This window comes from Haliotis cracherodii, unplaced genomic scaffold (assembly GCF_022045235.1).
Source record: "Haliotis cracherodii isolate W230 unplaced genomic scaffold, xgHalCrac1.p SCAF_3, whole genome shotgun sequence".
Lineage (NCBI taxonomy): Eukaryota > Metazoa > Mollusca > Gastropoda > Lepetellida > Haliotidae > Haliotis > Haliotis cracherodii.
Genome location: NW_027266286.1, coordinates 22440761 through 22454232, shown reverse-complemented (window position 1 = coordinate 22454232; position 13472 = coordinate 22440761). Strand labels below are relative to the sequence as shown.

Genomic DNA, 13472 nt, shown 5'->3' with positions numbered 1-13472 from the left:
GTTTGGATCGTAATGACAAGAACCTGGCACATTTTCAATTGGTACTGAATCATAGAGCATATAACAAATTGTGGGGGTCTGCGTGATTTCCTGTGTCCGGTTCCATTGAAGATGTGCCAAGTTCTCATTGTTACGATGTGAACTTTATGAGGTTTTCATTTGCAATTTCTATTTACAGTGTTTTTTATTCCCTAGTTTGGGAGCCTTCTGCTGCTTTTCTTCTTTAGGTCTGTTGTCTGTCTCTGTGGACTAGTTATGTTCCAGATTTATGTACATCTTAAAATTTGACAAAGTGGGTTTTGATTTTTATCAGACATGCTCGGACTCCCAAATTTGCCCCATATGTGTCCCTCTTTAAGTGACTGTTATCATTGGAGCAAGATTGTAGAAGTCATTGGGTTCTAGTATCTGGCTCAGAGATAAAATATCTGTTTCTGTCAATGAGAAATGCCATATTTGTACAATAAGATGTGTCATGAAATACAGGAGTGTGTTGAGCTAGTGAACTGTAGCAGAGTGGGTCTGACTTTGTGGGCCTGACCAACTGAATGAATGAGTGAGTGAGTGTGTGTGTGAGTGAGCAACTAGCAAGCCTCTGTATTTTTGTACAACATGACAATACTGATGATTGTCAATAAAGTCAGTCTTAGTTAGCTTCATTGGTCTCTTTGTTTTGTTTCACAGATCTCAGTGGGAAAAGACAGTGATGATTCACAAAGTCGTTGTATGATATGGGGGCACGGGTGGCCCAGTCGTCTAAGGCACTGTGATTCACTGTGCAGAGTTGCATCCCTTGGGCACGCCAGAAACCTATGATTGTGGGTTCGAATCCCAGTTCTCCCCGATTATGTTTCTAGGTTTGTCAGCACCATACCTGTGCTAGTGGGTTTCACCAAAGTGGTAAAAGTTTGAGACCTGCATCACTTCGGGCTTTCCTCACACATTAAGCTGACACGCCACATTATTACTGAAATACTGTTAAAGCGGCGTTAAACCCAACTCACTCACTCACTCACTCACTTTATATGATATTCATCCTGATAGTAAGACTGCCATAGGATACAGTACAATACTCAAAACTCACACAAATCGAAATGTAGTTTATTTAGGGTCCTTTAACAACATTTTATGTGAATCTTCTTCCATATGACAACCATAAAGTCAAATTATGATTAAAACATATTTTTATTCAATGAATCAGGATCGGTAAACAAGCAAAAAGGCTTATGTTAATACCTCTCCAGTACAAGTTATATTGATTAAGGCAGAAAAAATGATACATGATGTTAAACTTAATACATTATCAAAAGCAGGTGGTCATGGACAGCAGTTTGGTGTTATGAGTGTAAAGATGTATATATATGCAGGATTTATATAAACCTTTTGGAATGAAGTACCTGTATATATGAATGTACTGATTTTAAGATATCTAGTTTTTGTAAAATTAGCATTACCATTCTACAGCTGGAATATTGCTGAGTGCAGCGTTAAACAACAAACCAACCAACCAACCAACCAACCCTCAGAGTAGAAGAATGAATCAATGTGAACAAGTCAAATTATCAAGCAAGAACATTCTTTTCACTACAGTGTCATTACATCGTAACCTCGCTGAGGGCACGGGTGGCCCAGTCGTTTAAGGCGCCATGATTCGCTGTGCAGAGTTGCGTCCCTTGGGCACGCCAGAAACCTATGATTGTGGGTTCGAAACCCGGTTCACACCAATTATGTTTCTAGGTTTGTCAGCACCATACCCATGCTCGTGGGTTTCACCAAAGTGGTAAACGTCTGAGACCTGCATCACTTCAGGCTTTTCTCCCACATTAAGCGGACACGCCGCGATATAACTGGAATACTGTTAAAAGCGGCGTTAAACCCAACTCACTCGTAACCTCGCTCTCATCACTGTATAACATCATCAATGGAATGTTGCTGCAGGTTAGAAATTCAGGAAAAGATGTAACTGGACACTTTTTTGTAGCCCGCCTTAAAGTCAAGTGAGCATATATTGTCGCATGTCCATTGTACGTCTGTTGTTATCTTTCTTTAAGGCATTTCTGTAACAAGGTCTATGTAGCCTAGTGGTCAAAGCGTTGGCTCGTCATGTCGAAAGCAAGGGTTCGATTCCCCACATGGGTACAATGTGTGAAGCCCATTTTCCGGTGGGGGCGGTCGGGTAGCCTAGTGGTTAAAGCGTTCGTTCGTCACGCCGAAGACTCAGGTTCAATTCCTGACATGGGTACAATGTGTGAAGCCCATTTCTGGTGTCTCCCCGCCGTGATATTGCTGGAATATTGCTAAAAGCGGTGTAAAACTATACTCACTCACTCACTCATTTCCGGTGTCCCCCACTGTGATATTTGAACCCTGGTTTGCCCCAATTATGTTTCAATATTTGTCAGCACCACACCCATGCTTGTCGGATTCAAGAAAGCAGTGAATGTCTGAGACCTGCATCACTTGTGACTTTCTTTCACATTAAGCTGACATGCCCTGAAATAACAGCAATTCTGTTCAAAGCCGTGTTAAACCAACTCACTTACCGTATTCGACGTAATAAGCGCCCACGGCGATATTTTCTGATAAATCCCAATTAGCACCCCTTCCGATTGATCAATGTACACAAGACTTATTTATTCGTGTATAATACGCACTCGAGTGTTATATGCACCCTTAATTATGGGCAATTATATTCTGGAAAAATATATCTGTCGTATATAAACATTTCAGGCTGGCATTAAAACCATAAAATTAACAATCTTTCAACTCTGTTTTTTTTTCACCAAAATAATATTCGAATAAGAGCCCCCTATTTCTAATTTTGAAAACGCCTTGGGTGCTTATTATGTAAATTATGGTAATAGTAAATTTGGAAATGTGGAACTTAAATCCCTATGCTATAAAACATGTAACATTACTAGTTTTTATTGAAAATGTGAAAAGTGGGCCATTGGAAATATTTCTGCAACAAATCATCTCTTTAAAAACAGGGGCCACGGGTGGCCCAGTCGTCTAAGGCGCCACGATTTGCTGCGAAGAGGTGCATCCCTTGGGCACGCCAGAAACCTATGATTGTGGGTTCGAATCCCGGTTCGCCTCGATTATGTTTCCAGGTTTGTCAGCACCATACCTGTGTTTGTGGGTTTTACCGAAGTGGTAAACGTCTGAGACCTGCATCACTTGGGGCTTTCCTCCCACATTAAGCTGACACGCCGTGATATAACTGGAATACTGTTAAAGCGGCGTTAAACCCAACTCACTCACTCGCTCACTCTTTATAAATAAGAATACATACAATACATGAGAAACCACATATGCATGTGTGCGTCAGTTTCACTCCCAGCTAGCGGGAGAAAGTAAAGTGAAACCATGAATGAGATACTCCCTTCCATCCACAGACAAGTTGCTATGGAAACTAGCACCCTCTGGCTGTCCGACTGACAGCAGGGATTACACATTTTAGAAATTGTTTTCTAAATGCAGATGTATTGTACCGTCTGTACCACTGTGATTCACAGTCTGTATTCCTGTCACCACCTGCCCTCAGCAGCATTTTCATGAATAATACTCACAGGATGACCCACATTTTAAGAACAAGAGCACTCGTTTCAGGATTTGTCATATGGAGTCTGTGCGGAGTTAGGGATGGGGAATTAAATTCAAACTGCAAAAAAATGAAGTTTTCCCCATCCTTACTTGCAAAAAGGGCATCTGAGACTCTATGTTGAACATCAACTGAACCTCCGTCTTCCAAGTCAGCTGAACCTCCCTCTTCCAAGTCAACTGATCCTCCCTCTTCCAAGTCAGCTGAACCTCCCTTTTCCAAGTCAACTCAACCTCCCTCTTCCAAGTCAACTGAGACTCTCTCTCTTCCAAGTCAACTCAACCTCTCTCTTCCAAGTCAACTCAACCTCCCTTTTCCAAGTCAACTCAAACTCCCTCTTCCAAGTCAACTGAGACTTTCTCTCTTCCTAGTCAACTCAACCTCCCTCTTCCAAGTCAACTCAACCTCCCTTTTCCAAGTCAACTCAACCTCCCTCTTCCAAGTCAACTGAGACTCTCTCTCTTCCTAGTCAACTCAACCTCTCTCTTCCAAGTCAACTGAAGCTCCCTCTTCAAAGTCAACTGAGACTCTCTCTCTTCCTAGTCAACTCAACCTCCCTCTTCCAAGTCAACTCAACCTCCCTCTTCCAAGTCAGCTGAACCTCCCTCTTCCAAGTCAACTCAACCTCCCTCTTCCAAGTCAACTCAACCTCCCTCTTCCTAGTCAACTGAGACTCTCTCTTCCAAGTTAGCTGAACCTCCCTCCTCCAAGTCAACTCAACCTCTCTCTTCCAAGTCAACTCAACCTCCCTCTTCCAAGTCAACTCAACCTCCCTCTTCCTAGTCAACTGAGACTCTCTCTTCCAAGTCAGCTGAACCTCCCTCTTCCACGTCAACTCAACCTCCCTCTTCCAAGTCAACTCAACCTCCCTCTTCCAAGTCAACTCAACCTCCCTCTTCCTAGTCAACTCAACCTCCCTCTTCCTAGTCAACTGAGACTCTCTCTTCCAAGTCAACTGAACCTCCCTCTTCCAAGTCAACTGAGACTCTCTCTCTTCCAAGTCAACTCAACCTCCGTCTTCCAAGTCAACTCAACCTCCGTCTTCCAAGTCAACTCAACCTCCCTCTTCCAAGTCAACTGAGACTCTCTCTTCCAAGTCAGCTGAACCTCCCTCTTCCAAGTCAACTCATCCTCCCTCTAACAAGTCAACTCAACCTCCCTCTAACAAGTCAACTCAACCTCCCTCTTCCAAGTCAGCTGAACCTCCCTCTTCCAAGTCAGCTGAACCTCCCTCTTCCATGTCAACTCAACCTCCCTCTTCCATACACGTTCAAGGCAGCTAAGGGACTGGTCATTTTTGTAGAGGGGAGGGGGCAAGTGACATTCAGAGGGAGGTCATGAAAACATGACACTGTGGAAGTGGGGCGTTGCCAAAATTAATCACAACTATAAGGGTTGTAGGGGTTGGGGTGGAGGAGTGGGGGAGGGTGCATATTTGAATATTATTAAGGGACTGCTCATCTATTATATTGGGAGGGGGGGGGGGGGGGGGAGGGCATGAAAAAAAGTTGCATTATATGATACAGTCCTTTGACCAATTCCCACCTCCCTCCTATAATAAATGACCAGTCGCTAAGTGGTTTGGAGGATCCAGCTCAGTGATTCGGCTGATTGCACATCATCATACTATGCTGCTTGTTGAAATCACTGGTTAATCTGGTCCAAACTTGATTAGTTACGGTTTGCTGTGATGTAGTTAATTGTTGCTGAATGCACGGTTAATGAACAGTTGAGTTGAATTATTATTCCTGGATACTCACCTATCGCAGAGAATTCCTATTACCAGGTGAACTTATTAGTTTTCAGGGTGATCCCCCATTTTTAGGATTGTTTACATTGTAACAAGAATCTTTTTCAGACAATTTAGGAGAACAAATCCTCTAATTAGAAATATATTTCTCAATAAACATAACCTTAAAATTCTCGAAAAACATTTGTCGAGATATTATTCTTATTCTTGGGCAAAAATTAAATTAAACTAAAACTATTTAGAAACAATCTTTTCCTGTCTACAATTTCATTCACAGCACTGAAGACACACCCCCAGTCACGTGATCATCTTGATCACATGACTTCCTAGTTTGGCAAGAGGCCAGAACGAGATCAGTCGGACGCTGGTACGTTTTCGTTCACGTCGTGTTGTTGTCGGAATTAAAAGCTTATTGCTTTGATTTTGAACCGCACACGTTTGAAAACGAAACGTACATCAAGTATTTGGTAAGCATCATACAGTTGTAGATCAACTTGTTTCGTCGTCGGGATATCAGAACATTTTAGGTTTACCGTCTGCCAGTTGCCAGTGTTGGGGTCGCATGGGCAACTACTAGGCCTTGTAGGATGTGAGACTAGACTACACGTCAGTTTTCATACTTAGTGATGATTTAATTTAATTCACATGTCATCCCCCACACCTTATATACACTGTTGTGTACGATTTAAAGTGTTTTGTCAACAGCGGTTAGCAAAAAAGCCATGTCGGCCTAACCACAGACCGATGACTACGTGAATGATTCAGGTCAACTAAAAATCTATTTTTCATCCGGAAATGCATTTGCAGATCGAAATAGAGACACGCATCTCTGTTACATGCAACATACATGTCATTCTACAAACACTCGATTTCAGATTCTTGCTGCGTGAAGAAAATCTCGCTCACATTTCATTAACCTACGAAACAAGTCAACGAACATGCAGAACACTATCGATTCTACTGTACAGTATCGATTAGCCAATTAGGTCTAGCAACTGATGAGATAAAGTCATGTCTATGCTCATATATATTTAGCCCATTTCTTACTAGGCAGTATAATGTAGACTGTATTGATACTCTTTGCAACCTATCCGGAAATTAGCAGTTCTAAGAACAAGGATGATGTACTGTAGGATTCCAATCAGCTATCAAGCCTATTTATTTGTCATGTAACATTGTAAACGTACATTGTCCATGGCTTACCCTTCATGGTCAGTTGATCAATGTCCAGGGTCATTTTGAGGTCAACTAGGATGTCTTATGTTTACTGTTCATGTATTGTCAATAAAAGTACATGAGATATATGATAAAGGAAGGCTTTGGTCAGTATAGACCAGACTGACCATGGGACAAGATTGGGCCGTACTGGGTTCAGATTTGTTAAGTATCTTGGACATTTACTGAAGAATTATCTTCCAATTGGATAGTTTAGTAATAGTATAGAAGGTCAAAAGATGATACAATTAGGAACATGTCCTAATGCAATTGCTTCCAGCCAAATATGTAATGTATTGTACATGTTTGATATCTAATGGAATCTGGATGATATATTGTATGTGATATATCCGGGGATAATATATACTTTTCTGCAAAGGTCCGTGAATGGACTTAGTGATAATCTGTTTCATTGAATTAGATCGTCTTTCTGTAAATATTGTTTATGAAACAAACTATTGATAGATATAACTGTACAACATGTGTCATATCTGCTCTGATATGGAATTGATATGTAAATGAAGAATATTGACACCAATGAAATTATGATAATTGCATCTCAATCCATGTGAACTTATGTTGAAAATATTTGTTAGTCTCAGTCAACATGATCAACTTTCAAATAGTTTATATATGTTGACAACAATGGTACTATTTTACTAAGGACCTACTAGAAATAATGCTGCCCAAATTTGAAAACCATTGTTGAACATGTTACAGTGATAGGTATTGCAATAACTCTTCAATGAAACCTTACATTGTGTACTTTTAAATACTGCCTTTAGTAGTAGGGCTGCAACAATACGGGAAGGTCACAATATGATACGCATCTCGGTATTCTGGTCACGATATGATACGTATCTCGATACGCAATGATAAAAAATAAACAAGACTTAAAGCATGACAAGATTGAACCTTTCATGATTTTGGAACAGTCAAAATTATTTTATAATAACAAGACTTCTGAAGTTGTTCAGCTTCAAAGAGGAACTTTCTCTAACTTTCCTTCAAAACAATTCAAAGTTCAAACACCAGAAAATAATTGATGTACTCCACCAGTGATACAACTTTAAAGAATTTGGATGCAATGGTCGAAGAAATTGTATCTGAAATTATTGTTTTATCAGGAATAATATACTCCAATATCGTGTTACCTAAGTTGCAGCTTTTAATATATATATATATATATATATAGTAATAATTAAATAAGTGGACTGAGATTGAACACAGTTTTAATAGGCTAGCGCTTTCAACTCGAACCACGTACGAGTCTCATCAGGCCATAACTGAATAACGGACATGAAGTAGTAACATATAGTTACGTGACGTCATAACATTTAGGAAACTATGACGTCACAATACCAAGGTGACAATGGACAAATAACTTACGCCTTTACATTTAACTTAGGCGCGTATTTATGAATGAAATGTTGCTCTTTTTGAAACAATGTAGGTTCATGATCAAAATTAAGCATATATAGCGGGAAAACTAAAAAGTTGCAGTTTCCACATGCTTCTAAATGTTCACTGAGTGGAATCGTGCGGTTGTGTGGCTGCATTATTTGTGAACGGTGAAGATTCATTATTCTTTTCAATTTAAGTTCTGTCTTTCCGATATACTTTTCATTGCATCCACTACAAACAATCAAGTAGATAACATTTCTAGTATCACAAGTCATATTTTGTTTTACAGTAAATTTAGTGTCCTTGGTAATTTGGACTGAACAGCCTTCAATTATATATATATATATATCTGGATATTTTTACATATGGAACAATTTGACTAGTCACCCTAGGGACTTCCCGTGCCACATGTATTTCGACTGCGAAAACGTTATGTGACATATATTAGCCAAATTGCATTTTTGATATATGTATCCATTTTCTAGCAACTAAAGTTCGTTTCAATGCGTCAAAAGCGGTAATTTGACCATGGTTGCTTCATCTCTTCACACACGATTTCACATAACTTACGGTAAACAATCTAAAATGAAATTTTGAATAAAATTGATAAAATATATTACAAACACAAGTGCAGATATACCAATGAACACATTTTAATAACAAGATAGTATAATAATGGTATTGAATTGCGTATTTCAGTTCGGATTTGCTGACTGGTATTTTCCGTGTTATGCGGTGATCAGCTGATAATGTTTTATGAGATGGGGAAAAACATCTGTCGATGTAAAACCTGAGCTTATTAAAAATGTATGTTTGGGTAGCCATGCATTAGCGCGTGCTATAACCAAATTAGCGGTTTATTTAGGGCACAATAGCGAGGAAACGCTGTACTTGAGATTTGCGTTACGTATCGTGGCGTATCGATAAATGGGCCCACGTTTATCGTATATCGTATCAAGTATCGCGATGCATCGGAATATCGGTGTATCGTTTCACCCTTATTTAGTGGCTTTATCAATGTATTGATACTGATATTATTCAGTCTACTTTTCTATTTCAGATTTCCAATTAATGATTGTCCAATGTCCAAGCAATACTGATAAATTGATAATACATAAGGCAACCACAGGCCCATCACAATATATATTTTAAACTTTCAGCATGCTCAGTAAAACAACGGAAGTTGCAAATACTGAAAACAGTTTGTTTCCTGTCATTCACTTTAGGATGTTCATTTTGTTGGGAAATATAATTCTACTACCATGATTACCATGATCACAGACCCGTGAAGATCGGGGTTAGAATAGGTCTTCAGAAAACCATGCTTGCCATAAAAGGCGACTATGCTTATCGTGAGAGGCGACTAACAAGATCGGGTTGTCAAGCCTGCTGATTTGGTTGCAGCATGTCATCGATCCCAATTGCGTGGATCGATGCTTGTGGTATCAATCACTGGATTGTCTGGTCCAGACGCGATTATTTAGAGACTGCCGTCATACAGCTGGAATATTGCTGAGTGCGGCGGTAAACAACAAACCAAACCATGATCACAATTATACTGATGTTATGGCTGTATGCATCAATTGCAAGAAATGATGTCGTTGATTGGAAAGTTAAGTGTCAACTCAAAAGTATGACGATAGATAATGATTGACAAAATTAGTTATTCTGTATCTATATAGATGCATAAATTCGTATCTAGAACTAAGATTAGTCAACTTATTGCTAAACAATGCTATATATGAACTTGGCTGATCTGTTAGAACATGTGTTAAATGTTTTAGATTGAATGTCAGAGCTACAGATAAGCTGCATATTTGGGTAAGATACCCCGAAAATATTTAAAACCCAATTCCTTTCAATTAACTTGCATACAGAAACGCAGGTATTAAATGTATAAAAAAAACATGTGTAAATACCCAATGAAGCTTTTTCAGCATGTGTACAAATGTTTACTCATTTCGGGAAAAACACAGAAGAGTGATGAATAGATGAGTGAAAAAATATTGGTTACCCAATGAAGAATGTATTAAACCAATTAAAATAGAAACCATCGAGTAAAAACTCAATTACTTTAAAAACTATCTGGAGCTCTGAATGTTCTTCCATCTTATTGTCCATCTTAACAGTTGAAAATGATTTTGTTGAAGTGTATTATTGATTTTGTTTCTATATTCATCTGTTTGTATTCATACATTAGGGTTAGAACTTTACACTAGCCTTCCAGGACAGGGCCTGTACAAATTCCTGTGCGCTACTACATATTTACCAATTTCCACATTGTTTTATCTTTTCCCGGGCTAGTAAAGCTTTTGAATTTAGTTCTAACCTTGTGTAATACAGTATCATTATCAACATAAACAAATCAATATACGATGGACCCGTGAAGATCCGGGGTAGAATAGGTCTTCAAAAACCCATGCTTGCCGTAAAGGCCGACTATGCTTGTCGAAAGAGGCGACTAACATGTTCGGGTGGTCAGACTCACTGACTTGGTTGATGCATGTCATCGTATCCCTTTTGTGCGGATCGATGGTCATGATGTCAGTCACTGGATTGTCAGGTCCAGACTTTATTATTTACAGATCGCCGTCGTATAGCTGGAATATTGCTGAGTGTGGCGTTAAGCAACAAATATACAAACAAACAATATACTATGACATGCCTAATAGCAAGATATGAATAATTTGATTAAAACCTATTTACGGTATACATAACAAGGGTTCACTCCAGGAATTTTCAGACATGGGCCCTTTATGTAAAAATTACAAGTATTCCAGAGGTACACCTAGACTTGCCCATACATCACAATGTCAAAATGCCAAATGGTATTTGAAAATGTGGGCCTTTTTAAACATTTAAGGGTTAAACATGTTAAAAGCACAAGGTCACACCCTAGAATTATCCCTGCATAACAATGCTGTTTGTTTCTTTTTCGACGCTGCACTCAGCCATATCATGGCTATATGGTTGCAGTCTGCAAATAATTGAGTTTCGACCGCAGTCTGGTGATTGACACCATGAATATCGTTCTATGCAACTAGGATGCGATGGCATGCAATCAACCAAGTCACCAGTTTGACAACCAAATCACATTAGTCACCACACCTCTAACAACAAGAATAGGTTGCTTGAGATCTATGTTCTCACCCAGATCCCCACAGGTTGTAGACAATGAATGAGTTATTTCATAATATTTAAGATTGATAACTGAAATGGACTTATCGCTTGGTGTCCTATTCAGAGCAGCCACATTTCGTGCTGTTAGGGTCAAAGTCTACATGTGTGGAATGCACTCTGTTTCAAGATGTCACAGAATGCCTTTCTGTTGAGTTATCTCAAATTAGTCACAAGTAAATATTTCTTCTTATGTTTTTGAATCAATAGTTATTTGTTTTATATATTTATTTATTAATTACCCACTCACTAAAGTAGGGTTTGGACAAGTAACTCGGGTATGGTGGATACTGAGTAGGACCCGGGTACCCACAGGACTACCCGGACCCGTGGTTAGTCATGTGATATTTTGTTTAATGACAAAAATTATCTGGAACTCCATGGTTACACTACAAGTCAGTAATGTTCGCATTTCTGACTAAGCACACATTCCTTCTGACTTTTATATGTTTGAATAAAGATAAAATGACTGTCAACTTCAGTGTATGCATAACTAGATGGTTTAATTTATGCATGTACAGCTAAATATATTTTTCCAGGGCCATGGTCAAACTATTCTCAATCAGGCATTTTGTACCGATCTCTTGAGACCTACAGCAGGTACCTGGGTAAGATCAGGTAATAGGTACTAGTCAAAGTCCTACACTAAAGTAGCATCTATTGTGTATGGTAGGGAATCCCTTCTTGACGTGACAATATGCCAGACAGGTCATCTGTGTGAACAATTTTGACAGATACAATGTATATCCTTAGCATGTCTATTTTTGCTTGTTAAGCTTCTTGTATTCACAAATGCTGCTATTGCAATGATTTGCGGATGATTGATTGATTTTTGTTACATGTTTTGTTACTCATCAACTTCAAAATTAACATGGTTGCAGCCTGGTAATGTAGTAATATTTATTATCCTGATAAACAAACTAGAAACAGATGGTAGATGTACTTGAAGACTGTTGTCTTCTTTCCATTTTGAGTAAAAGTTTTAAATATGTATTTAAACTTAACTAAATAATATCAATTCAGAAATTGTATTGCAGTGTTAGAGATTTGATAGAACTAGCCTTCTATGAGCTTGAAGTAGCTATCAGCGCTTTGTAGCCTTGTTGTTCCTTCCACTTGCCTTGACGGACCCGTGAAGATCCGGGGTAGAATAGGTTTTCAGCAACCCCTGCTTGCAGTAAATGGTGACTATGCTTGTCGTAAGAGGTGACTAACGGGATGGGGTGGTCAGGCTTGCTGCCTTGGTTGATGCATGTCATCGATCCCAATTGCGCGGATCAATGCTCATGATGTCAATCACTGGATTGTCTGGCCCAGAGTTGATTATTTACAGACCACTGTCATATAGCTGAATATTGCTGAGTGTGGCTTATGTCAACAAACAAACAAACAAACTTGCCTTGACCAATTTATAAGCGATGTAGCATTAATGTCTTACCATGCTGTAATTTCAAATTATTCTAAACTTGATTTGTCACCACAATCAATATTTATGATAATGTTGGAAAGTATACAAGTATTGTCAGCTTATTGGCATTCTAGAAGTTGATGAGCATGTTTCTATGTTTTCTTACATACAAGTATTGGGTTTAACTTTGTCATCTGAACATCTCTGTGTGTGGAGGTTGTGTGTGTAGAGTTTGTGGTGTTGTTTATTTTCAGTGCCTTGAGTGGTGCCCAGATGATTATGTTGGGCTCATCCAGGTGTCATCTGAAACAAAGAACATGTAGGATTACTTCCTCATCTGTGTCACTTTGATCACAGCATGAAATTATACATGTCACAATTATCATTAGTATGACTGTGTGTTCTGAAGGTGTAGCTTCTTCACCAAGGGTTGAAGAGATCATTGTTTGCTAATATTCTTATTGTTCCTAATGCCAGTTGTATAGAAATGTTTTCATTCTCAAAAGGTCTTCTCATGCAGAAAAATAGGCAGTTTTAAACTGTCAGACCAGGGAGACCAGACTCAAATATCCTATTATGCTCAAGAACAATGATGATTTTTGTTGCAATAATTGTGTTTCGACGGTTTTACACAAGAAAGGGAGTATTAGATAATACAGATATTGCCATTAAGATTGGGGAAAGAGGGATTGCTTCAGGCTGTAACTGCTTGATGTCATTGAATATCTTTGTTATTCTGTTATTCAATATATCAATACTATCAATCTGCCTAATGGCTTGGGTCATGGACTCCGAAAAATTATAATTAACCTTCATTTCTGCAAATATTCTGAGCAATATGACTTTTTTAATTATGAGTCGCCTGGCCCAATATAAATTGATAATTGACTCATTATTTCCACACTCTACCAAAA

General features: G+C 38.8%; 1 protein-coding gene across 2 annotated transcripts in view; it reads left to right on the top strand.

Moving 5' to 3' along the window:
- The first annotated feature begins 5705 nt into the window (after positions 1–5705).
- Positions 5706–13472, top strand: part of LOC139473751 (carnitine O-palmitoyltransferase 1, liver isoform-like) — a 36314-nt gene continuing 28547 nt past the window's right edge. For both annotated transcript variants that reach the window (XM_071256486.1, XM_071256484.1), the window contains exon 1: positions 5706–5821. The gene's annotated coding sequence lies outside the window, so the exon portion shown is untranslated. The remainder of the gene's footprint in view (positions 5822–13472) is intronic.